The following is a 24724-nucleotide window of genomic DNA, read 5'->3' as shown; positions in this document are numbered from 1 at the left end:
CAGCAAATCTTTTCCATTTATCGATATAAGGTTTCATGGCAGAAGGCTTCTTGGCCTCCTCTAATATCTGCTGCACAGCCTCAGGAAAAAAGATGCCTAAAAAGTATCAAAAGTGAGACATCAAGACAGTCATTCATAATTGTTTGAGATTGGGATGTATCGTACTCTCCTCTGTCTTTTGTGAGTAGATTCATAGTGTGAGGAAGTTTGTGTTAATTTCCCTTGTCCAATTCCATAAGAATGGAGAACCATTGTTACCTGGGTCAGAAAAGAGTCACTACAATGCTCTTTGTAGAGTCCTTCTGACTCTTCAGTATGAACCTAATCAATGGAAAGGATGGAAATGCATAAGAAACGTTCCTGTTCAACTGGAGAAAAAGCATCTGTTTTCTAGGTGTGCTTGCAAGGAATTCTGGAGCAGAATTTTTTCAGATGTCTGTTTTGAAAGGAGATAAGCAGATCTTGAGTAGTTCCACACAACCAGATCATTTCCTTAAAGACCCTCTCATTCCATTTCTGATCATGAGGTTCTGTCCTGGTCCTGCTCAGTTTCTCTGCCACTACACATTGATCTGATGGAATGTAAGAAGTTTCAAGGAATATACAGCACTGAATTGTGACCTCCAAAGCCACCATAAGCAGCCAACAGAGAGGGTAAGACCTGGTGCCTCTGTCTATGTATGTACCACATCACTGTGATACTGTTTGTGGTCACTTGAAGAGGTCCTGGAGACCACAGATAATGAATAGAATTGAGATTATGTGTAACAACCAACATCTCTTTCATGATGATGTGCTTTGGCCTGTCCTGTGTGTTCCATAGACCTTTCACTTTTACCCCCATGGACACAGCCCCCAATGCAAAATTCAGTGCATCTGTTGTTACAGATTATGCAAGGAATTTAAGAGAGAAGGGAAGACATGAATTCAAAGATATCTGGTCTCTCTTCTAATGTAACTATGTCTTCAGAAAGCCAAACACTGTGATTTGAAAAGTCAATGGGCATAGATGCTGAAATCAAAGAGTCCAAGTACACATGAATTTTTCTCATGTTAACTGGTAACAGGGAACATGAAAATCATGGATGTTGAACCTTAGAATCCTGAAAAAAAATCTCTGGCTGAAGTCTGAGACTGACAGGAGAAACTAAGAAATAGGCCCAGATTTATGTCCATTTTCTCCTGAGGAAGGACTGCCTTTTATAATGAAGTATCCAGAAGGCATCCTAAAAGTACAATCGTGTGAGAATAAATCAAGAAGGATTTTTGAATGTTTATCTGGAATCCTAGATTAAAAAGATTTCTTAACCATGTAAGAGATTTGCTCACACTTGGAGAAAGACTTTACAAAGGTAAGTACTTAGTAAGGAAAAATGTGAATACCATGCAGTCTGTAATGGGCTATCACAGGAGGTAGACATTTTGTAATCACCCTTGGAGCAGGAGGTAACTCAAAAGGTAATGAGGAGAATTAATAATGCAATATTGACACAGAAAATCTTAGAAAACTTTGAAATCTGTGGCAACAGGTTTAGAAAGGACAGGTTGAGGACTGGTCTCCAAGAGGAAACATTCTTTGACAACCAGAAAAAATCTTGAATGAAAACCATTTCCACATTGATTTGAGAAAACTGGTTCCATGACCCCCATAGATAGAATTTGATTGATGACTGAAGGAAACAGTGAAGTCTGATTTGAAGGATGAGGAGGGATTACAAGAAACAGAAGCTGGCTTTCCCACTGCCATCTGTAATCTTCCTGAATAACTCTTAAAACCCATTTGCCTGAAATAATTTGATACCAAAGAGGAAAGTGAAGAATCAGGCTCTGAAGCAGGTTGAAGGATGTGATGGGGGAGGGAATGAGGAATACTGAAATGTTATTCTGTATTATTGGACTGTCCATTTTTCTAGAAGATTCCCTCTTTTTCCTTACACCTTTTCTGTCACTTTTTCTTATATGTCTGCTTGTCTAAAGCTTGTTGGGACTGCTTGTTTTGCTTCATGTAAAATAATCACGTGTAGCTGATTGACAGCTGAAAAATCTGAGTAATCGACATAAATTAATTTCACTATTTCAGCAAACTGTTCGAGTACTTGACTAGTAGAAGACCAGCAAAGCCTGCTTATCCAAAGGAGAATTTAAACTTTTAGCTTTAACCTCTTCAGGAAACTTCTGACTATGTAACCATGCTAAATGACTCATAAAAAGCAGAAGCTGCTGCACTGGATGCAGAGTCAGCACAGTCATAAGCACATTTTTGAAGTATGTCGAGTTACTTAGGATACAGACGTAATAACACAATTCACGGATGACTTACTTTCTGATGATGGAAAGCTAGAAGTAATGTTTCTCTTAATGCTAAAAGAAGCCAAAAATACTTTAACATATGAGCCTGCTAATTTAGAATTTTAAAGGCCAGACTGGTAGAAGAATACATTCTCTTCCCAAACCTAGCAAAAAGCTTTTCCAACCTTGTCTGAAGGTGAAGGATGAGCATTGATTAGAGTTTTAGTTGCAGCTGGACTAGACATAGAAATAGCTGCAGGGTCAGACCTGGGAACTTCTTAAGATCTGTCCACCTTTTTAGAGGCTGTAGATTTACTTCCAGGCATATTGCAGGCAATAACAAAACATTCTCCAAAACTGACTAAAAAGGGAGGAATAGGTGTAGGATGTAAACATTACACTTGGAATAAATCATAATATTTCTTCAAAGAGGCAGGAACATCAACTTGTTCCCATTAAAACATACTGTTCATCCTAGAAACAGTTTCAGAAAATGAAACTCTATCAACAGGAACCTCTGAGGAAACACTTTCATGTGAATCAGAATCAGGGATTTGAGCAGAAAACAGAAGTTACTCTAGCATTATACCTATTATGCTCATCTGACTGAAACTGAAGAAACTTAGCTAATTTTTTCACAAAAGTTCCACTCATTGTCAAAAGGTTTTCAAAGCCTACAATAAATGTTTAGCCAAGCTAATAGACTTTCCTTTATCAACAGAAAATCTCTTAATATTTTTTCTCCTTTTTCTAGGAATATCCCTAGAAGGGATAAACTTAAGGATATTGCATAACCCCGGAGAACAGGTCTCTTATCCCAGCTATGCAGGGGTGCACTCCAAACTGATTCTTTCATGACTGAAGAAATTGGCTCTCACATGCCTAGGAAAAACACCTGAACATCTGGAAAGGACATGTCTAACCCTTGGACTATGGTAGCTGAAAAGACTACACCAGAAGGCTCATTGAAAACAGTCAATGGCCTGAGGAACCAGTACTGGCCACTGCACAGTTACCCACCAGAATCTGAGGCATAGCCTGAGTCCACTGTGTTGGCCAGGGCTACTTGCCAGTTTTCTTTTTCTTAGGTGTAGAAGAGTAGAAGAGGGTAGAACTGCAGGATGGGTAACCTGTTCCATGGTTCTGCCAAGAATGAAGCCTAATTACCTGTTAATGCAGCTACAACAAGTCAGCAAAAGGTAAGCTGACCAAAAAAAAAAAATGGTCACAAGCATGAAGCACACTTACACTCTAAAAGTGCACCAGCCACAGTAAAAACACAGTCAGTCCCAGCAATAAAATACCAATTTTCCCCAGACAATATGTTTCAATTAAGTACAAATAGTGGCAGATAGTAACAGTTAAAAATAGAAGGTAAACAGTTTGACAAACCAGCCAGTCACATTATATTCCTGTCAAAACAGGGTTCTGAGAAAAAATACTACCATTTTCACAAAAACAAAAAAAAATTGTCCAAGATTGGTGCAGTTTTCCTTGACCTCATTAACTTTAACAATGAAAACCATTTACTGCTTTAACCAATATCTTTAATTACCTGCAGGTGTTGTTTGCAATATTAACACATTTTACCATGTGTAACACATTGCACAAATTTAACACATTTCCCATAACTTAAGACATTCATAATTATTGCATTAATAACCCATAGAAATGTCAATTAGATAAAATGTCCGCAACCATGTGTTTATTGCCAACTATTGCCAATTACCCCCCCCCACTGATTAAAGCCAATTATTTGGAGATGTGCACAAGGAATTTCAGGGAGGCCATTTCTTTGCCACATATGTACCTAAACACTATAGAGTAAGGCAACACTGTTGATATCTAGCCCTTCAAATTCTTCTTACCCACAGCATATAAATTTCACTTAATTCCTTTGGGCTACCTTACAATCTGCCAAAGAGCTGTTGTCAGACTGGACTGTCTCCGGGGATCACTCCTTTGTGGTTGCCTGGTCTGTGGGAGACCCAACTAAAAAGTCTTGAAACCCACCCAAGTAACTTGGCTTCCCTTATCTTTCCTGCCTTCTGACACAGAAAGGAGGATTGTTCTTCTCATCCATCTAGCACATCTCGTATTAGCTGAAATCCTGGCCCATTCAAGCTAAACCTACCTGTAACTCTGTATAAAAAACTGCATGCCTTTCTCTAATAACTGAAACCCATCCTTGTCATATCTATCTGGCCAACTAAACTAAATAGCATAGTGAGATGTATACATTCCTTTAAATTATAATTTGTCCATTATTATTGATTCTATGACTCATCCTCTCTTTTGCTGTGATGGACCTAGCCTCCCTCCACTTCATTTTATATACAACTTCTGACAACAAATAGTAGCTTGCAGCTAAAACTCATGCATATATAGCTTACTTCCTATTTGAACAAGTGAACTAGATCCCATATTGCAAGTTGGGATATACTATTCCCATCCTAATGCAGTACAATGGCTGCAGAAGGTTTGCCTACCCTGGCTGTTTGTTGCAGGACCACCCTACGCTGACACCATTGCATGCCAGGTACACCAAACCACAGTTTCCTAAAAAGATCTTGGTTCTGCTTTTGACCTGCCCTGGAGCCAACCATGGAGCCTCTGGATAAATGAATGTGCCATCAGCCAAATGTGTTTGTGATCTGGTGATAAGTGAGCTGTAATACAAAATAAGAGTTCAAGCTTTTCACATCTATCATAATCTTTATATGCACTGGATTTCCACCTGCCCACCCTCTTAACACTACTTCATATGGTGTTGTGCACTCTTTTGGAATGGCAACCAACAATTTCTGTGATACTGCTGAGTCTATGGGATTCCTCTTCTGGTTTCCTAGGTGACAGTCTTCCCAACCTTTAAACATAGCTTAAACTTCAAGCGAGTTTGCTAAATCGCTCCACCCTATGGCCTGCTGAAACTAATTCAAAGCTGAGAATACACTCTGGCACAAGAAAAAAAATTCATCTGGTTTCTTTTTTGGCATTACATCTACTGGCAAAACCTTGAATCCTCTTCTGTGTAGATGCACAAATGGGCCTGCCAGTCTCCTCACTTCCATGTCCTTTTTTTCCCAACTATGCCTGGATGTTGTCTTGTTTATTTCATATTCTTAGTCAGCCCCCCTCCCCTTTTCCTTCACCTACATCCCAAACCTGTGGTAAATTCCTCTGCTGCTGCTTCCCTGTCCAGGTAAACCTTCAACTATTCACTTAAAAAAGTCCCTTCTTACCAGCATAGGAAGAAGGTCCTGCATTCCCTTTGAATGCTTGAGGCATGTAGAGGGTCTGTAAGATGAAAACACGTCTTAACTGGGTAATTTAGCTTTCCACATGCCATACATTGATGATGAAATTTGCACTGCAAAGGGTTCCAGCATTGCCCAGAGTTGTACTAAAAACTCCTTCTAGCACTCCCTTCCCTTCTAAAGGGCTGTTTTTTCATTATCCAACTATATCCGGCCCCCACATATCAATTAAATTCACTCCCACTTTGATTAACTAGCAGCCTACAGTCTGCTGTTATAGAAACCAGACAAGTCTCCAACCAGCATAACAGACCTAAGTCTAACCAGGACCACTGCCTTTCTGGCTATGTCTGCCTCATCCTCCTATAATACTCATCATAATGCAAACACTTTTGACCCCTCACAAGTTCTTCAAAATAGCTTTTCTATGGCTTCATTTCCTTCTTAGATTCTGGAAGCATACCTCTCAACCTCTTAGAGCAAGAAATCTGGAGAAAGCCATTAATAAAAGTGGGGCAAAGGGCCAAAAATAGGGACAATTGGCTATGAAATCTGAAACTCCAATGTCTGTCATCATTTTCTAACTTCAGCCTTCAGTGATTTGCCACTAGTTTGCCAGAAAACCACACTTTTATGAAAAACAGACCAAAAATATGAGGCCAAACTCTGGACATTCTGAGAAAATCTGTATAGTTGTGAGGTATGTCTGGAAGCATACTTTTTCTTTTAAAGTGTTCCCTGGTATGGAAGCATGAAATTAGTAACAATCCAAAAGTGGAGATAACATGTATTCATGGTGGCAGAAAAGAATATCTCTTTACACATGTGGAAATTCACACACTTCTTGGGTTTCTTGGGAAACCGTTAAATCTTGTGGCTGTAACCCCAATTCAAACTTGTGCTAGAATATTAGGGTAAGAGTTTCCACATTTTTACAGATTCATAGTCATAGAGTGTTACTACGCTAACAACCCGGGTAGCCGTTTTAAGCCTAGTCAAGTTTTTCTGAAAGAATAATGATGTTCTGTATCCAAATAGGACACTGAGGGCCAGGCATTTATAAGCTACTTCACCATCATCATCATCGTTATCATTATCAACCCCATTTTTCCCATTTTCTATGTGGGGTTGGGGTGTTGTGTCACTTGTTGCCATCTCTCCCTATTCAATGCCACCCTTCTACCTTCTTTGATACTCATGCCTGACTGTCGCAGATCTTCTCTCACTCAATCCATCCACCTATTTGCTGGATATCCTTGTTTCCTCTTGCCTTCTTCCTGTCTGTCCAAAATCTTCTTCACCAGACTTTCTGCTTTTCTGCACATGCCTGAACCATACAAATCTGTTCTCTTTAATGATTTTTTGTAATTGGACCTACTTTGGCTTCTGCCCTTATGTCTTCATTTCTTCGTCTGTCCCACAGTGTGCCTCCTATCACCTGTCTCAGGCACTTCATCTTCATCACCTCTAGCTTCCTCAACTTCTCTGCCTTTACTGCCCACGTTTCTGTACCATACAGTAGTACTGGTCACGCCACTGCTTTATACACCTTACTTTTCAGCTTCTTGGGCATTCTTCTGTCATACACAACCCCTGACACTCTGTGCCAATCAGCTGCACTCCCTCAGATTCTAGCTTTGACCACCTCATTCAGGCTTCCCTTCTCCTCAACCACCATCCTCAGATACATGAAACTTGCTCCACTGTTTTCTTTTATTATCTCAATTTTCAAGTTCTTCTGATTTCCCCTATTTGCTACTGTTACATCTGTCTTATCTGTACTCAGTTTCATGGCATGTGCCTTCAATTTTGCATTCCATTCTCCTACCCTTTCTGAAGTTCTTGCTCACAGTCTGCCTGTAATGCCACATCATCTGCATACAGCAGCTTTGTTGACGTGTCCCCTCTGACCTGTTTGCTAATGTAGTCCCTCACCAGTATGAACAGCGGTAGACTCAGAGCAGAACCCTTCTACTGCGAACCTCTCTACAGGACAGAACACTGTTTGCACCTGAGTCACTGGGTCCTTGTACATAGCTTGCACTAATTCTACCAATGTTTTTTGAACTTTGAACCACTGCAGGACTGCCCAACTCAGCTTTCTTGGGATCTTGTCATATGCATTTTCCAAGTCTAGGAACACCCAGTTGGAATCTTTCCTCATTTCTATCTTCTTCTCAAGCATCTGCCACACTGCAAATGTCAGCTCAGTTGTGCTGCATCCTTATCTGAATCTGAATTACTCATTTCCCACCTTACTGTCTACTACTCTGCATATTCACTTTCAATCACCCTCTACAGAACTTTCATACAGTGTGATAGGAGTTTGTTACTTCTATACTGGTCACAGTTGTGACTGTCCCATTTGTTCTTGAACACTGAAATAAATATGCTTATTCTCCAGTCAACTGGGATACACCTTTCTCTCCATACTGCTGTGAGTACCCTCAAGGAACATTTTTCCCCTATCACATCAACATCTTGATAATGTCTGCTGTGACCTCATCTAAGCCTGCTGCTTTACCTAACTTTATTTTCCTTCATGCTGTTCTTACTTTTTCTATGGTGAGCTTCTCCTCTTCCTTCATCATAGCCTGCGTCTGGGGCAGTACAGATTTTGTGGGGTTTCTTCATTCAGAAGCTGCTGTAAGTACTGCTTTCATCTGCCTTTGATGTCCTGTGGACTGGTGAACAGGTTGTTACTGGCATCCCTTATGAAGGGTGTCTGACTTTCTTCTTTATCTTTCTGTCTTTTCCTTGCAACCTGAAAGAGTTTCCTTATGTCATCCACTGAGTCACTTTCCAGAAGTTGGTAGAGTGCCTTTGATGCTGTGTTCTTTGTTATTGCAACTCCTCTCTTAGCCTCTTTGTTAGCCAACCAGTATTCCTTCCTAGCCTGGTCTAACTGGGGGTTGGCATCCATTTACACTAAGTTAGAGAAGGAGCAACCTAAAAGAAAATCAAACACTCAGAAGGCTTGTGCTGATAGCAGAGAAAGTAAATCAAGTGATAATTTTTGTTCAGAACTGCCTTTGGTAGGGGAAGATATGCAAGAACATGCAGCACAGTGGCACAGTGGATAATGTTTTCATCTCACAGCAAGAGGTTTCCTGATTTGATTCTCAGCTAGGATTCTTTTCATGTGGAGTCTGGATGTCTTGTGTTTGTGAAGGTTTCCTCCAGGTACTCCAGTTTCCTCTCAAATTCCAAAGACATACAGACATTGGACACTCTGAATTGGCCATAGGTGTGAGTGCACATGTAAGTGAGAGATGTGGAAAAACAAATGTGGTAGAGATAGCCACCTGGTCGTGTGAACCTTGTCTCTAGATGATTGTTACTATTGAAGGGACCCCCTGACCCCCTGTTAAAACAGGATGTCAATGGGGAAAAATAAAAAGAGACCTAGTACATGTATACCTCACCAGGCTCCAAAAAAGGAAATAAAGTGCCATGGCTAAGAAGGGAAAACATTCCTACCTCAGAAACACAACACAAGTATATGGCACTTGTGGAGACTCCAAATAAACATGAAGTATTGCAACAAAGCTCTAAGTCAGATGAAGAAATGGACCAGGAGGAAGAATTCAGTCAGCCAAACATAGAACTAGAAGATTTGGGGGCTACTGAAGGAAATGTAAACTAAGGAGCTCATGAAAGCTTGACTAGCATGGGAGGATGGTATGTTTCTCTTCTTCCAAATTACTGACTTATAAAATGGAAAGGGTAATGTTTACACTTATGTCCTAGCCTTATAGGTATTTTGAACCATAAGGCAGAAGACTAGTTATTAATTAGCATTGCTTCTGTTTAAATGGTTCAGTGGATTCACTTGTGTTAATTTTTATTTGTTGACATTTTTTATTTACTGGGAAAGTCTGAGTGGGACACAAAAAGCACATTTTCAACAGAGGCCCGGGGAGAAAAGCTCCAATTTACAAAGCTAAGCTATAAAACATCTTGGAGAGATACATAATCAGTTATTTACAGTGTTCTAGACAGAGCTAAAAATACACATATTAGCATGAGAGGAATACTAAAGATAAAACAGAATTTACAATTTTAGCTTGAGGCATAGTATTTACATTTCTTGCTAGGTGTGCTTAATTATCTCAGGCAGTAACAGCATTGTTTGGAAAGTATTGCTTATAGCTTATAGAATTAGAGCAAAAGTGGAAAGGTGGGTGGGAGAGGCTGAGGAAAGCGTGGTTAGTGAACACAATATACTGTAGTGATGATACAGAATAATACACTTCAACCACAAGTAGAGCATGAATTGAGCCAAGAGTTTGATAAGCGGTCTTTTAGAAGGGGTGTAAAGGAAGGATGATTGCTTCCTAATCTAATAGCCTGCGGAAGAGAATTTCATTTTTTGTTGACTGAGCAAGAGTTGAGGCTGTTTCCAGTGGAATTTTGAGGTTTATACATGTTGTGGAGTTGCTTGTCATGTGACCAAAGGGGCCTATTTAAGTGATAGCTAGGGAAAATAGAGTTTAATGCTGGGCAGTCCAGGTGTTTATACATGATATTGTGGGCTGCAGCTAGTTGTACAAAGCCAAGATGCTGGGGGTAGTTCAAGCCATTTCAAGATTCTTAGGGTTTTGAAATGATATGTGTAATATTGTTTATTGGTTGCAAATGTAGACACTTCATAATTTGTAATAATAATTTGTATTTGGCTTTAACAGAGGCCTGCAGTTTGGCAATGATAGGGTCAACATGTAAGAGAAAGGAAAAGAGGCAAGCTGTTGCTAGGATGTATTTTTTGAAGTTAGTAAGAGAATGTTTGTGCTTATATGACATGCCTAGTGTTTATGTTTTTTTACATTATTTTGTATATGGAGCTAAAATTTAAGATTAATTTTCACTCCAAGCAGTTTTGTTTGGGATACCACTTCTTTCTCTTTCAATCTCTGTATTATTTATTGAAAATATTTTAAAGATGGATTTATTTTTCTGCTGTGCATTGGGGAGGAATAAGAGGTTATTTTAGGATTAAGCAGTAGCTGGGCATTGTAAAGTTAGTTTTCAAAAGAGGTGAAGGTTTCTTGTGTGATTTGTAGATTTGCCAAATTGTCTGATAAGCATGTTAGTGTTAACTTATCAGCATATTGTTTAAGCGATATTTGACTAGCAGATGCATGAGGTCGTTAATGAAAATGAAGGAGCTCAAACATCCTGGATCTGGTGCTCACCAACATGAGGGACCACTGCACCACTCCCTGTTGAGATCTGACCACAAATCACTCTTGCTAGAAATAACTATAACACAAGACCCCCCTTAGCAACAACTAGACTAAAATCTTCTCCAAGGCCAATTACAACATATTACGTGACAACATAAATAGTTTCATAGCTCCTCCTCCCACTGATGGAACAGACACCTGTGCTGAGTTATACACCAATGCTTTATACTAGCACCTGTGCAATTGTATTTTGTACCTGATAGAACCAAAGCAAGATATTCAAGGAAAAACTAACCTGCCTGATGGACAGCTGCCATTAATAGGCTATACTATAGTTGAAATAAATTGCTGTCTAAGAGTAAGAAGGAACAGTCCCAAAACTGGAAACACTCCCTCCTCAACTTAAACAAACAAATAAGACTCCTAGTGAAGACTTGTGCCATAGCGTGTGCATTAAGTACTTCAAAGCTAACTATGAATCCAAATTAGCTTCCATAACTAAGGATAACCACAAGGCATTCTTTAGTTACATCTGTAACCTCAAAGGCAAGGCCCATATTTGCCATGAACTCATAGTTAATGATACTGCATATACAAACCCTGTGGATATAGTAAACCTGCTTGCTGACACATTCAGTGAAACCTCCCATGTCCCTACCACATATAAGCCAAAGCATTCCTAACACCTGTCCCCCACCTAGTATCTCCAAAGAGCAGGTCTTAAATGCCCTCTCCAAGGCCAAAAACACAGCCTCTAAGGGACCAGACAACATCTAAGGCTGTGTTCTACATGGAAAGTGATGTCACCGATATATCTGGTTAAAAAGTGTGTGATGTAGTGTGTATTTGTCTGAGGAAGTTTACTTAATAAAGTAGACAAAAGTGCTAACAAAGGAAGTACAAGTGTGGGCTGCTATCCTTCAACATCCTTTTTGTTCTACATGGAACAGGAATTAGCATCACCATTGGGAATGCTTTTCCAGCACAGCCTAAGCACTAACTTCATCCCAGAGGAATGGAAAACAGCTAACATCAACTCTTTGCACAAGTGGGATGCATCCACAGACCCCAGGAACTATAGACCCATTAGCCTGACCAGCCTTATCTGCAAAGCCATGGAACGAATCATCATGGCCCTTATTAACAAAGATATAGGAAATCTCCAAATGCTTGACCTCATCCAGTTTTGCTTTGTCAAGGGGAGATCATAACTGTTGAACTTGATGGACTTCTTCAAGACAGTCACCAAAGCCCTAGATGAGGGCAAATCTGTGCATACAGCCTACTACACTTGGCCAAGGTATTTGATTCAATCCTCCATCCAAGCAGCATTGATAAACTCAGCCAGCTGGGTATCAACCCATATATTGACAAGTGGGTTGCAAACTGGCTCACTGATAGAACTTATATGGTCAAACTAGGGGACTCCACCTCCTCCAGCAGACCCGTAACCTGTGGGGTTTCACGGGGATCAGTTCTGGGACCCTTACTGTTTGGAATCTACCTCTCTGAAGTACAGGCTAAAACTAAAAGACTGGCTGACAACGTTTGCTAATGAGTCCAAACTGTGAGCGATCATTGAAACCCCTATTGATGTCAGCTTCCTTCAAGAAGGTCTTATGCAGACTAATGACCGGTGTCAAAGTCATGGTCTTAAACTTAATGCAAAAAAATGCATTACCGTCCCCTTTGGCAAGAGTGATGTTCCTGCAAACTACTACATCAATAGCAATACTCTAAGCACACAGTCAATGGTGAGAGATCAGGGCACAAAGGTTGATAGCACCCTTAACTTCAATCACCATGTCTCCACGGTGGTAAGAAGGGCATTTTATATTGCTCATCTCATAAATAAGGGTATTGTCTCCAGAAGAAAGAGGTTATATCCCCCCTGTACTGTTCCCTCATCAGGCTAACAATAGAGTACAATGCTCTCTTTGGTATGCTCCTTTTCAAACACCTGCAACAGTTGGAGGGACCACAAAGGTTTATTACAAAGAAAATTCAGGGTCTTCAAGATCTGTCTTATGTTTACAGACTGAAATTATTGTCACTTTACTCTGTGTCATACAGACTGCTCAGAGGTGATATGTGCCTTGCATATAGAGCAATCTCTGACTAAGCTTTAATAGAAATGCTGCAAATTCACAAGTCAAATGGCACATGGGTCATTCGCTCAAAGGACCTTAACCTGGTATGTAACATCAACAGAACTTACTGAAGAGACAGATTTCTCTCACAAAGGTTGCCCCACCTTTGGAACAAGCTTCATATTCATGTTAAACAAAGCCCCTTGTTGGCTCTATTTAAGCATAATTTGGGTGATTGGATGGGTAACCAAAAATTTACTCGGGGGTTCTACCTGTGTCCCTCTTGGGCAGGGGCAATTGATGCTGATTTTAGTGTCTGCTTGAACCAGACATGCTTGGGAACATGGGTTGAACTTGGCTAGGCTTGTAAGGGCCCTGGGGCCATTAGCCTAGTAACCTTCTATGATCCTATGATCCTATATTATAGAACTGGATATCCAGGACACAAATTCTTTAAATATGGGATTGTTATTACTGGGGGGAATGTACACTAGAATAATACAAACTGTTTTGTTGCTATTTCATTTTAGTATTGTTATAAGTATTTCTGGCTGTCTAAAATTTGAGGATAACTTTGGTATAGGAGCAGGGGTTGTAGGAGCTCGGGTGGAATAAGGCTACTCTACCTACTTTTTGTGAGGTTGGTCATTATGTCTGACGTTTTAACCAGCAAGTTGTATTTCTGTATTTGTTTTAGCGAGTTTAAGTTTTAGAGAAGTCTAGGAAATCTGGGGTATAATTTGATATCCAGGCATGCAGGTCTGTGATTTCATTGCAAATATTATGGAGATTTAATGTTATTAGATTTATTTGTTTGATGGAGCATGAGGGTGAATGTGTGTGAGTAGGGTATGTCAGAGCATGTTGGTTTGACAAGGTAGACATTTTTTTCATGTTTGCATTTAAGGATTGAAGGGAGGAGTGGTGAGTTTTGACAAAGGGGGAGAGTTGTTTGAGTTATGTTGATTAGTTATGATTGTCATTTTTAGGTTTAGGTTTTGGCTTTTAGGGCTGGCATTGGGGTGAACGTCCTCACACATAGGGATTTTAAAGTTTTGTAGTATAATCTCCGAGTGCATTTTTGATGATGGATACGATGGCTTGTTTTGTTCTATAGGAGGGATAGTGAAAATGCAGAATTTTAAGTTTAATACAGAGAATGAGGGAGATGTTAAAGAGACAGGGTGATATGTTGGTATAGGTGTTGTAGAAGTCTTGACTATTTCGGAAGCTAGATGCTGGATTTGTAATATTAAGTTTGAGGAGAAAGAGACAGTCTGTAAGGTGGGAAGTTAGTGCAAGAATAAGAACGAGTGTTATGAGGAACAGTGTGTTGATTATAGTAGCAGAGAAAGAATACATGAGAGTATAAGTTTATTGGGTGGTGGTGCCATGCAAAAGTGAAGAAAGGAGTAAGGTGGGACTTTTAGATGTAATGATGTGCTAATAGCTGGGAGGGAGTGGGCTTGAAGATATGTAGGGGTCTACTGTATATGGTGGTGAGGTCGTGATTGTGTAAGAAGAAACAGTGATGGAGATAGGATGGTAAGTGTTGAAGTTGGAATGGGGAGTGAGAGAGAGGTAGTAGTAGTTGATGGACAGGGGAGGAGATGACAACTGGGATGGGAAAGTGAGTGGGAGCGGGGTTAGATGATTGCTTATGTTGAGGTGTTTCTAAATAGATAATTGTTGATTAGTGAAGTTTTTAGTGGGTGGGATGAAGGATAGAAATATAGGTAGACTAAGAGGTGTTTGCAGGAATTGAGGGTAGAGTTGGGGAGGGGATGGAGTGAATCTAAGCATACTGAGGACAAGTGGAAAGGAGCCCTCCCTCCTCAAAGTCTGTCTCAGAAACAATCAATTATGTTTTAGTCACTTGGGTCAAGGAATGACAAAGTGATTTTAAAAATGGTGCCACAACAGCTATACTAGCTGGAGACCAATAGAGCGAAGGGAAGGGACAATCAGGTAATTCTGTGGAATGTGGTTACTCCCCCTCAGATGGTTTTCCACCAAAAACAATCAATTAATTAGATTTTGTAGGAATAAAAAGACTTGTTCTTTTTACTCTGACTGCTTAAGGCAAGACACAGCTTTTAATTATATTTTATGGGAGTGGTATTTAACTGAGACCTGCTACGTTTACCAAGAGGCTGTTGTTCTAACAATATGTTCCCTTAGATGGAGGCCATTACCTGCTAGGGTATTGTTATTTACAGGTTGGAAAAGTCTCAGCAGAAGTTAGTGGATGAGGGAATTGCTTTAACAGTATAGCTTTGCTGTGTGAAACTGAAATATGCTAATGCCTTAAATTAGCTTAAACTAAAGCAACATAATGTTTGGGAATTCCTTTTTACAACAGTACTGGTGATGGTGGTGCATTCATCAGATTTTTTTGTTAGTTTTTTTTCACTCTGCTGTATCATCCTATGGTTTTATACTCCTTCACCCACATCCATCACTGCATTTGCCAACTGCTACTCAGCTTTCATAGCTTACCTAATTCAAGTTGGGGTTGATTGAAGACCCTAAAAGCATTTGGGGATCACACTTTCGCCTTCTGACAGGGGGTTATTAATTTTTGGCCTACCCATTTCTCCCCTCCCTCTGTAGGATGCATGGCTGTACCCAAGGAGCTACAGCTGAATGGGGACATGTGGAGTTTCACCCAACCTTTGCAGCAGCTCAGCAATGTCCCCACCCTATTCCTCTCTTTGGGTTACACTACCTATGTCAGTGTCTTCCGCCTCCATCAGAGATGACTGACAAGAGCACCTATGCAACCATCCCCCATAGATGGGTACACCCATGCCTCCCTGCTGCTCCAACAGTTGCCCAATCTGCTAATCAAACCTACGTCAGCTGGGCCGTAGTGTGGGTTTTATCCCTCTATGCCACTGGAGCCACACTGTTGGCATTTTCTTCCTTGACTGTTATAACATGTTGTATAGCTACTTGCCTTTCTTTCACATCCCCCAAACTGCTAATTGGGAACAGCAATCATTAAATGAAAGTCAAATGCAGACCATTAAGTATTTAATTTTTTTCATAATGTTTCTACAGAGAACCAAGTTTTACTGAATGAAAGTTTATAAGATAGCCTATATAACATCACTTAATTGATTATATATCTTTTTGTTAGCTTTTTTATTGATATATATTTAGATGTTATTTTTCTATTTACATATTTACATTATTTACATCTATTTACAAATCTCCATACATTATAAACTTCAATTTAAAAAATCCTAATTCCTACTCTTTTATCCAAAACCAAAACATTATTTTCTCCAGTATCTTTGTCAAAGTCCATTTTCCATTGTATTTAATGTCATTTAGTCTCTCATTCCATATAGTCCATGAAACATAAAATATTACTCTGTCCATTTTCTTAACTTCTTCCTGTTTATATGCAGTTTAATAACCAAATTCTATTATGTCCATATTTATTAGGTCAGATTTTAATAATATTTCTTTCTACAAATTATTAACTCATTCACATTTCAAAAACACATGCTCAGTAGTCTCAAACTATCCATATTTATTACATATTCTATCATGCTTTTTCTTGTATGGAATAGTCTCCATATTTATTACATAATGGTGCTGCGGTAGCGTTGTCGCCTCACAGTAAGACGCTGACCGGTTCGACTCTCAGCTTGAGCGTCTTCTGCATGGAGACATACGTGAATGGGCGGACCTTCGTTGAAGGTTGTGCATTAGGGCTGGCAACTCAGCACGTAAAAATCAACTGCCAATCATTGGCGACCCCTAACTGGGAAAAGCCAAAAATACACAACAATTCCATCATGCTTTTTCTTGTATGGAATACTCTCCATATTTATTACATATTCTAGCATGCTTTTTCTTGTATGGAATATTTGCCTTATCTGGCAATTTAATGGATAATCTCCATAAAAATCATTACATTCTTTAATATTTTCATAGTTGTTATATGTCATCATTATGGCTTTTTTCTTATCTATTTCTAAATCTTTCTATGGATCAATGTAATAAAAAAGCATTCATAATATTTAAGTACCATTCCTATCTATTTTTCTCACATATATTCTTTTTTTCATAGAGGTTATTTTCCATAACAGAATTTTGTTTTGGTACTCTTTCATTTCTTTATTCACAATGCTTTTACTTCTTTTTTTAACTTACATTACTTCCCACAATTCTTTGTATTTGTAATATGGTATCATTTCTACTATGTTTTTATTTTCTTTCATAATTCCTTTTAATACCTTATATAAGATTAAAGATGCTACATGTACTATTGGGTTTATTAAACCCAAGCCTCCTTGCTCTTCTTTCATATATAGAATTCCTCTCTTGACTGGATTCAGTCTAGAGCCCTATATAAATGAAAATATAATCATTAGTTCCTTTTCATACTTAATAAGAATCATACAGATTTTAGCAACGTAAGCAATTTTCCTATTACCATCATGTTCAACAAGTGTGTTTTTTTCTATATGAGAATCTGTATGATTTACAAAAAAGTAATCATATCCTTTAATTCTTTGAGTACATTATCCCATTGTTGTTGAATGTATTCATTCCTTCCAAATATTATTCCTAATATATTTATATATTATTTATTGAACTCAGTACCTCATATATTTCCTTCAAAACCAAATCCTTTACTTTTCTCTTTATTTATACTTTAACCATTTGTTTTAATTTATACTTAATTTTTCAATTACTTCTTCCATCCATACTTTATTTTAACAATTAATACAATATCATCCACATAATTATACATTATTGGCAATTGTACTTCCTTCATCATTTTGTATCTACTGCTACTTGACATTTTATTAATTTCCTTCGCTATTACAGTCATAACTAATGAGAAAATTACACTACTAGCTGGGCAGCCCTATTTTATTCCACATATGTTCTTAGGTTCATAGGTAGGTACTAGGCTATTGGCCCAAGGGCCTACATAAGCCTAGCCAACAATGTTCCTTGGCTTACGCCACCCAATAAAGTTGTTTTCCTGTGCCACTGTCGAGCAGAGACACAGAAGTTATCCCCAGGGTGTATTTCCTATTTCCCATGCGCTCATCAAGATATTTCTTGAAGAGTGCTAATGAAGAACTTTGCTTGACATAGATGGATAGCCTGTTCCAGAGTATGGGAAGTCTTTGGGACAGGAATCTATCCCTCCAGCATGTCCTGTTTATTGTGGTGACAGGGTTTAGGTCCCTAGAGCATGTAGCTCGGAGGGATTGGGATTTGTTTAGGCGTAGCATGTCCGACAGCTCTGGGTTTGACATAGCTTTATATGTTAGGCAGAGATCACCTCAGAGTAGGCAATATGCTACAGAGTAAAGCTGAAGTTTTTTGAGGCGGTCAATGTAGGGCATTTGATTGAGACCAGTAATCCTCTTTGTGAGGTATTTCTGTGGCCTTTCCAGCTGCTGCAGATGTCTTGTGAGGTATATTCCAAAAGAGGTGTTGTACTCTATAATGGGTCTAATGAGTGTCGAGTAGAGGGTAACAATTACCTCTTTTATCCTGGATGAGAACCATTTTATGATGAGGTGTGCCATGTAGTAGGACTTTCTGACTACAGTGGCGATGTGACTATCAAAGGAGAGACTACCGTCCACCTGGGTCCCAAGGTCTCTCATCACACATTCGATGTTAAGTAGATTGCTGCCTATGTGGTAGTTCATGGGTACAGAGTTTTTACCAAAGGGGATGACACTGCACTTTTTGGCATTGAGCTTGAGGCCATAGCTCTGACACCAGGCATCTCTCACAGCAAGGCCCTTCTGTAGGATGTCCACATCATTTGAGGACTTGACTATGGCTCCTAGTTTGCAGTCATCTGTGAACTTCATTAACCAGAAGCCTTCTGTATTAGCCTGTACTTCAAAGAAGTAGATACCAAACCTGAGAGGTCCCAGGACGGAACCCTGTGGTACTCCACTTGTCACTGCTTTGAGGTCAGATTTGGAGTCTGCAACTTTTACAGTGTGGGTTCTGTCAGTGAGACAGTTGGCAACCAATCTTGTGACATAGGGATTTATACCTAGTTTAGTGAGTTTAGCTATAATTCCAGAATGGGGGATGGTGTCGAAAGCCTTGGCGAGGTTAAGATAGGCTGTGTGAACCACCTTACCCTCATCTACAGCTTTGGTGACTGCCTCAAAGAAGTCAATCAGGTTCAGGAAGCATGATCTGCCTTTTACAAACCCAAACTGGGTGGGATCCAGAGTTTGGAGGTTACCAATGTCTTTGCTTATGAGTTCCATGATGATATGTTCCATGGCCTTGGAGACCAGGCTCGTCAGGCTAATAGGTCGATAGTTCCCAGGATCAGTGGTGGCTCCCCCTTTGTGGAGTGGGATAACTGTTGCTGTGCACCATTCAGTGGACACAAAGCCTGATGCGAGGCTATTATTGAACATGGTGCTTAATTGGGGAGCCAGTTTGTTCTGAAGTTCATGGAAATGCAGCCTGGGATGTTGCCCGATCCCATGGATGCTGTGTTTTTGGCTTTAGAGAGTGCAGCTTTTACCTGCGTAGTTGTGATTACAGGGACTCTGCATTCTTCCTGTATAGATATGGGCCCTTTAGGGGGTGAGGGGGTGTAAAGTTAGCACTGAACCTATCTGCCAGGATGTTGGCAATATCAGTTGGCTCTGTAATTTTCGTGCCGTTGTGCTGTAACTCAGAGCAGTTCTGGGTTTTGCCATCTAGATTCTTGACATAGCTATAGAATGCTTTGTGGTTGTCCTTAGAATTAGTGGCAATTTTGTTTTCATAGCTAGCTTTGGAGGATATTATAAGGGATCTCAGCTTCTTACTGAGGCTAACCAGGGAGCTCCTCCACTCATGGGATTTTAATCTCTTTTGCAACAGTTTCTTCCTTCTGTTGTACAGTTTGTTTATGGCAGGAGACCACCAGATTGGCTTCCTTTTTTTGGAGGATAGCATCTTTATTCTGTTTGGGGTAGCATGATGTGTAAGTGCTTATAGAGTGCATTTGTGTAGGATTCAGCAGTTGTAACTGTATTGTCCATCTGCATTGGGGTCATGAAGTTCACCACTTCTGTCTTAAGAAGCATGAAGTTGGCTTTGGAGAAATTTTTTACCGTGGTTTCCTTAATGGGGGGTGGGGGCGGGATGTGGATATCAGGGGTAATTAGCTTATGGTCGGATCGGACCAATGAGGAGTTGACATCAGGTGTGGAACACCGGTCACTCATGTTGGTAATGACTAGGTCTAGGATATTGTTGCCCCTGGTGGGGATGTGGATAAGTTGATCCAGGGCATTGGAGTTTATGAATTCCAGGAAGCGTTGAGCTAAGGAGTTGGTACACGAATAGTTTTCCCAGTTAATGGTGGGGTAGTTGAAGTTGCCCATTATTAGGGTGTTTGGTTGAACCCTAATATTTTCCAGTACATCAAGAAAAGAGAAGTGGGAATCCTGGGGCATGGTGGGGGATCTGTAGTAAGCTACAATTGGGACTGCAGTTTTGCCCAGAGTTAGTTGCACTTGGATAACCTCGGATGCATTATGCTGAGCAACTAGCCTGGAGGTGTGGATATCCTTAATGAATATGGACACACCTCCGCCTTTGGTGTTTCGGTCCACGTTACATGGCCGAAAAGTGTGTTATGAGTTATAGCTTGGTATTGCAGGGGTGCTCTCTGGAGCCTTGAACCAGGTCTCAGTCACTGGACAGATATCGATGTTCTCCATTTTAAGAAGTGCCTCGAGTGAGTGCATTTTGAGATTTAGACTTCTAGCATTGAGTAGCATTACCCTCAGTTTTTGCTTGCCTGTTCTTGTTACAGTGGTGAATTTGTTATTTGAACCTTGCCTATAAAAGGCACTATAGGGGCAGCAAGAGCCTTAGCCAGTATCCAGAATCCCAGGGGTGACAGGTGCAGGCCATCTGTGGCAAAGCATCGTGGTCTGTTGACCATGTCATCCCAAGCAGACATATACTGGATCCCCTTAGAATGACACCAGAAGCTTAGCCAATTGTTGAAGTCAATCATTTTGTCCTTGTACTGCGGTATCATTCTGGGTGATGTCAGAATACTACTGAAGACTAGGGTCATACCTGCCTGGGCTACAAGATCAGAGAGCTCTTCCATGTCTCTTTTCATGTAGTCCAGGGAGGTATGTCTCAAGTCGTTCACACCAACATGGACAATGACAGAGTCATATCTGTACTTGTTGTGGAGTGACCTGAGTGCGTGGGTTATGTGGCAGATCCTGGCACCCGACAGGCAGCTGACAGTAACCTTCTCCTTGTTTAGCCTGGTGAGTGGGACATGAGTGTGCCTGACTATAGAGTCACCTATGACTAGTGTATTGGGTACGTTGTTTTGCCTTATTGGCTGTGGTTGAGTGGCACACTGAGTCTGTCAGCTATGTGTCATTTGGGTTGTGTTGGGGGATGGAGGTTGCTTGCTTTTCTGCTTTGGAGGTCTCTGTTGCTTAGACAGATTATTATTGAGAGCCTCTGCTAATGTTTTTTGTGTTATTATGTGTGGATTTTGGTGGTGTAGATTTAGTGAGATTATGTGATGAGTGTGATGCAAATGTTTACCTTCTCCTCATGGCTGTCAAGTTCAGTCTTGGTTGGAGAGTGCTTTACCTCCAGTTTGGCTAGATAAGTGCATCTCTCACAGGTTGTAGTGTTCTATTTTTATTTCTTCCTCAATCCAGCCATTTACATTTAGTTTCACACATTTCCTTTCGTAAACAGATTTTATTACTTGTAATTTTTTTTGCTTACATTATATCCATGCAAAATTCCCCATAATGATTGATACTGAATATTATCATAGGCTTTACTTATATCTCCTATCATAACCTTCACTTCTATATTTTATTTATAATATCATAAATTATTTCTGTTATTATCCATAATAACTCTTGACTTCCTTTTCCTTTTCTTCTGAATACATTTTGGTCATAGATTCTATCCATTGTTTGTAACCTGTTTGTTATTATTCTCATATAAAGTTTATAATGCATATTATTAAATGTTATAGGTCTCCAGTTTTTTATCGCCTCTTTATTTCATTTTTTAAACATAAATTGTATAACTCCTGTGCATCTCTTTTTCTTTAATTCCAGTTTCTACCCATTCATTCATAATTCTATAAAATATTTTTTGCCACTCCTTTTTTTCTTTATACATTCCATTTTCAGTTCCATCCAGTCCTGTTGCAAAATTCATGTTAATATCTTTTAAAATTTAATTGAATTCTTTAATAGTTATTTTTTGGTCTAAATACTGATTATCTTTGTTATCTAATTTTTCACCTTTATAAATTTGTTCTATGTTTTCTTTTCTTTTAACAAAGAATCCCAATACATAATCTTTAATTAGTTTGTATATTCCTTCTTGCTGTCTTATTTGCTTACCTTTCTTATGTCTGAATTCTCTTATTATTTTTCCTTATTTTATTATTTTACTCAAATATGGTGCTACCTCTTCTTTCTTTCCTTGTAAACACTATTTTTGCTTATATAACAATTTGTTAATTTTAATTTGATTCATTTTATACACTTCTCTTTCTTTTTCCATAAAAGGAAATTTTCTTCTGTAAGAGGTCTCTGAATGTTTGACTTAATATCTTAAATCTCTTTTTCTTTTCTTCTTTTCTTCATTATACATTCTAAAAACACTTTTTTTTATATTTCTCATTAAAATTAAGTCACCAAACAGTCCACTTCTCATAAAACTCTCTCATATTCATATGATTTTTCCATAATTCCGTAAGTTCTTTTGGGTCTATATCAGAACATCGAAATATTAAAACTTTGAATGTTCTGATATTGAACACTTCAGCGATGCTAAGAAAAGCGAAGCTGCAGAACAGTGAATTCTTTCCTTGGGAAAGAATTCGGTTGGCAGTTTCTGTGGCTTCACTATTCTTAGAACTGTGGTGGAAAGTTATGGGTTGGGTTCAGGTAAGTGTGCGATAGTTTTTATGTTAGGGTTAGGGGCGGGTTAAGTGAGTTAGGGTTAGGGCGTGGATTAGGTGTGTGCGATAGTGGCAGAATTTAGGGTTGGGGCTGTTTAAGTGAGTTAGAGTTAGGGAGCGGGTTAGGTGAGTGTGCGATAGTGACGGACCTTAGGGTTAAGGTAAGTGGGTAGATAGTAGTGTATGTTTAGTTTAGTGTAGCGTTAGATGGAGGAATTTAAGTGTATGTGTGTGGTTGCTGTTTGTTTGATGTGCTTGTGTTGTATGTGTTTTGGAGAAGCAAATTTTTTCCATGGGAAAAAATTTGCTGTTCTGAATGTTCGATATTTTTATGTTTAGATGTTTTGAGGCCGATGAAATAGCATTCGCTATTTTCATGTTTCGATAACATGATATAAACGCGTTCTTTTTCTCTTCTAAATCTAATTCATTTTCATTAATTCTCTTTATTCCTTTTCCTTACATATTCTTTGATTTCCTGTACTTAAACCATATAGCCACATTATCTGAAAATCCAGCATACTTAATTCCTTTTTTAACTTTTCAACTATCAAATATTAAAAAATAATCAATTTCTGTCTTAATTTCATTCATTTGATAGATCCAGTAGTTATTCTCCTACATACTTAACTTTCCACTTCTTATAATTTCTTTAATCATTTTAACATCAACATTGCTCCTATTTTTTTTTCTTGAATTACAGTTAAAATTGTCTGCCATTATAATGCCCATATTTACACAGACATATTCAAGAATATTTTTAAACATCATTTCTGTCTCTCTTTTTTGTTACATATGCATATAAAGCTATAATTTTAGACACATATATTTCTACCTCAAGTCTATTATGTAATTTGTCCTATTTCCACTATGGTTACATCTAGTATTTTAATGGCTTCTTGACCTAATATACATGTGCCCTATCATGTTTCTGTCCCCATGTTCCAAACTATCACACCATTCCAAAGTTTTTCAGTTTGTGTTGTTTCTTCCTCTGTTAATAATCTGATATCTTCTAAAACAATATGTGCATCTACTGCAGCACACCATTGTAATATATCTATTCTCCTCTTAAGATTTTTTCATAGTTTTCTCATTTAAAGGTAATATTTTCAGCTTTTAAGAATACTTAGTATAGTAAAATGTTTATCCCTTTCCTTTGTTATTTTCTCTAAGCATTATATTTTTGAATTTTCTTTTCATTTCTTTAGCACTTTTTCCTATCTAATTCTTTTTATTTCTTACTGTACACCAGTCAACATCTTCCTTAGTTTTCTCCTCCGTTTCTTTTTCCTTATTTTCTTTAACTTCATGTACAACCTCTTTATCAGTCACATATTTTTGTACATTTACTTGTATAACACGTTCTTCTATCTTTTCTACTATAGAACTTCATTTTCATTTTCTTGCACATTTATTTCACATTCTAGCCATGAATGACCAGTATTGCCACATTTTTTGCACATTAAATCACATTTTTGCATTATGCCCTGTTTTACCACATAAGTAACATCTTTTTATCACGTTCATTACCCCTATTACCATGAACATTAATAATACTAGGTACATGCATAACAATATTATTTTCCATTTTGAGTATTACTCCACATTCCCATCTCCCAGCCCTTAGTCCTCTTTCATTATATATTTTTGTAGTGTCCATTACTTAGTTAAATATTCTTTCAGTTCTTTTTCTTCAACCCCAGTTCTAATCTGGATCATTATTCTTTTTTTTGACTATAAAAAGCTTGCACCACATATTCTGACATGAATAAATATTTTTCTTTGTTCATAAGCACCCTAAAAGAATTCCATGGCCTGCCCAGTCTCAAATATCAAGTCACAAAAAGTCTCTTTATAAATTAAAATAAATGTTCTTACATCTTTTGCTTTGACACCCACAGGTGCTAAGACAGGGTCCCAAACCTC

The sequence above is a fragment of the Protopterus annectens genome, chromosome 2.part1, assembly GCF_019279795.1.
Source record: "Protopterus annectens isolate FY-2018-M chromosome 2.part1, PAN1.0, whole genome shotgun sequence".
NCBI classification, from domain to species: domain Eukaryota; kingdom Metazoa; phylum Chordata; order Ceratodontiformes; family Protopteridae; genus Protopterus; species Protopterus annectens.
This window is presented reverse-complemented; position numbering follows the sequence as displayed.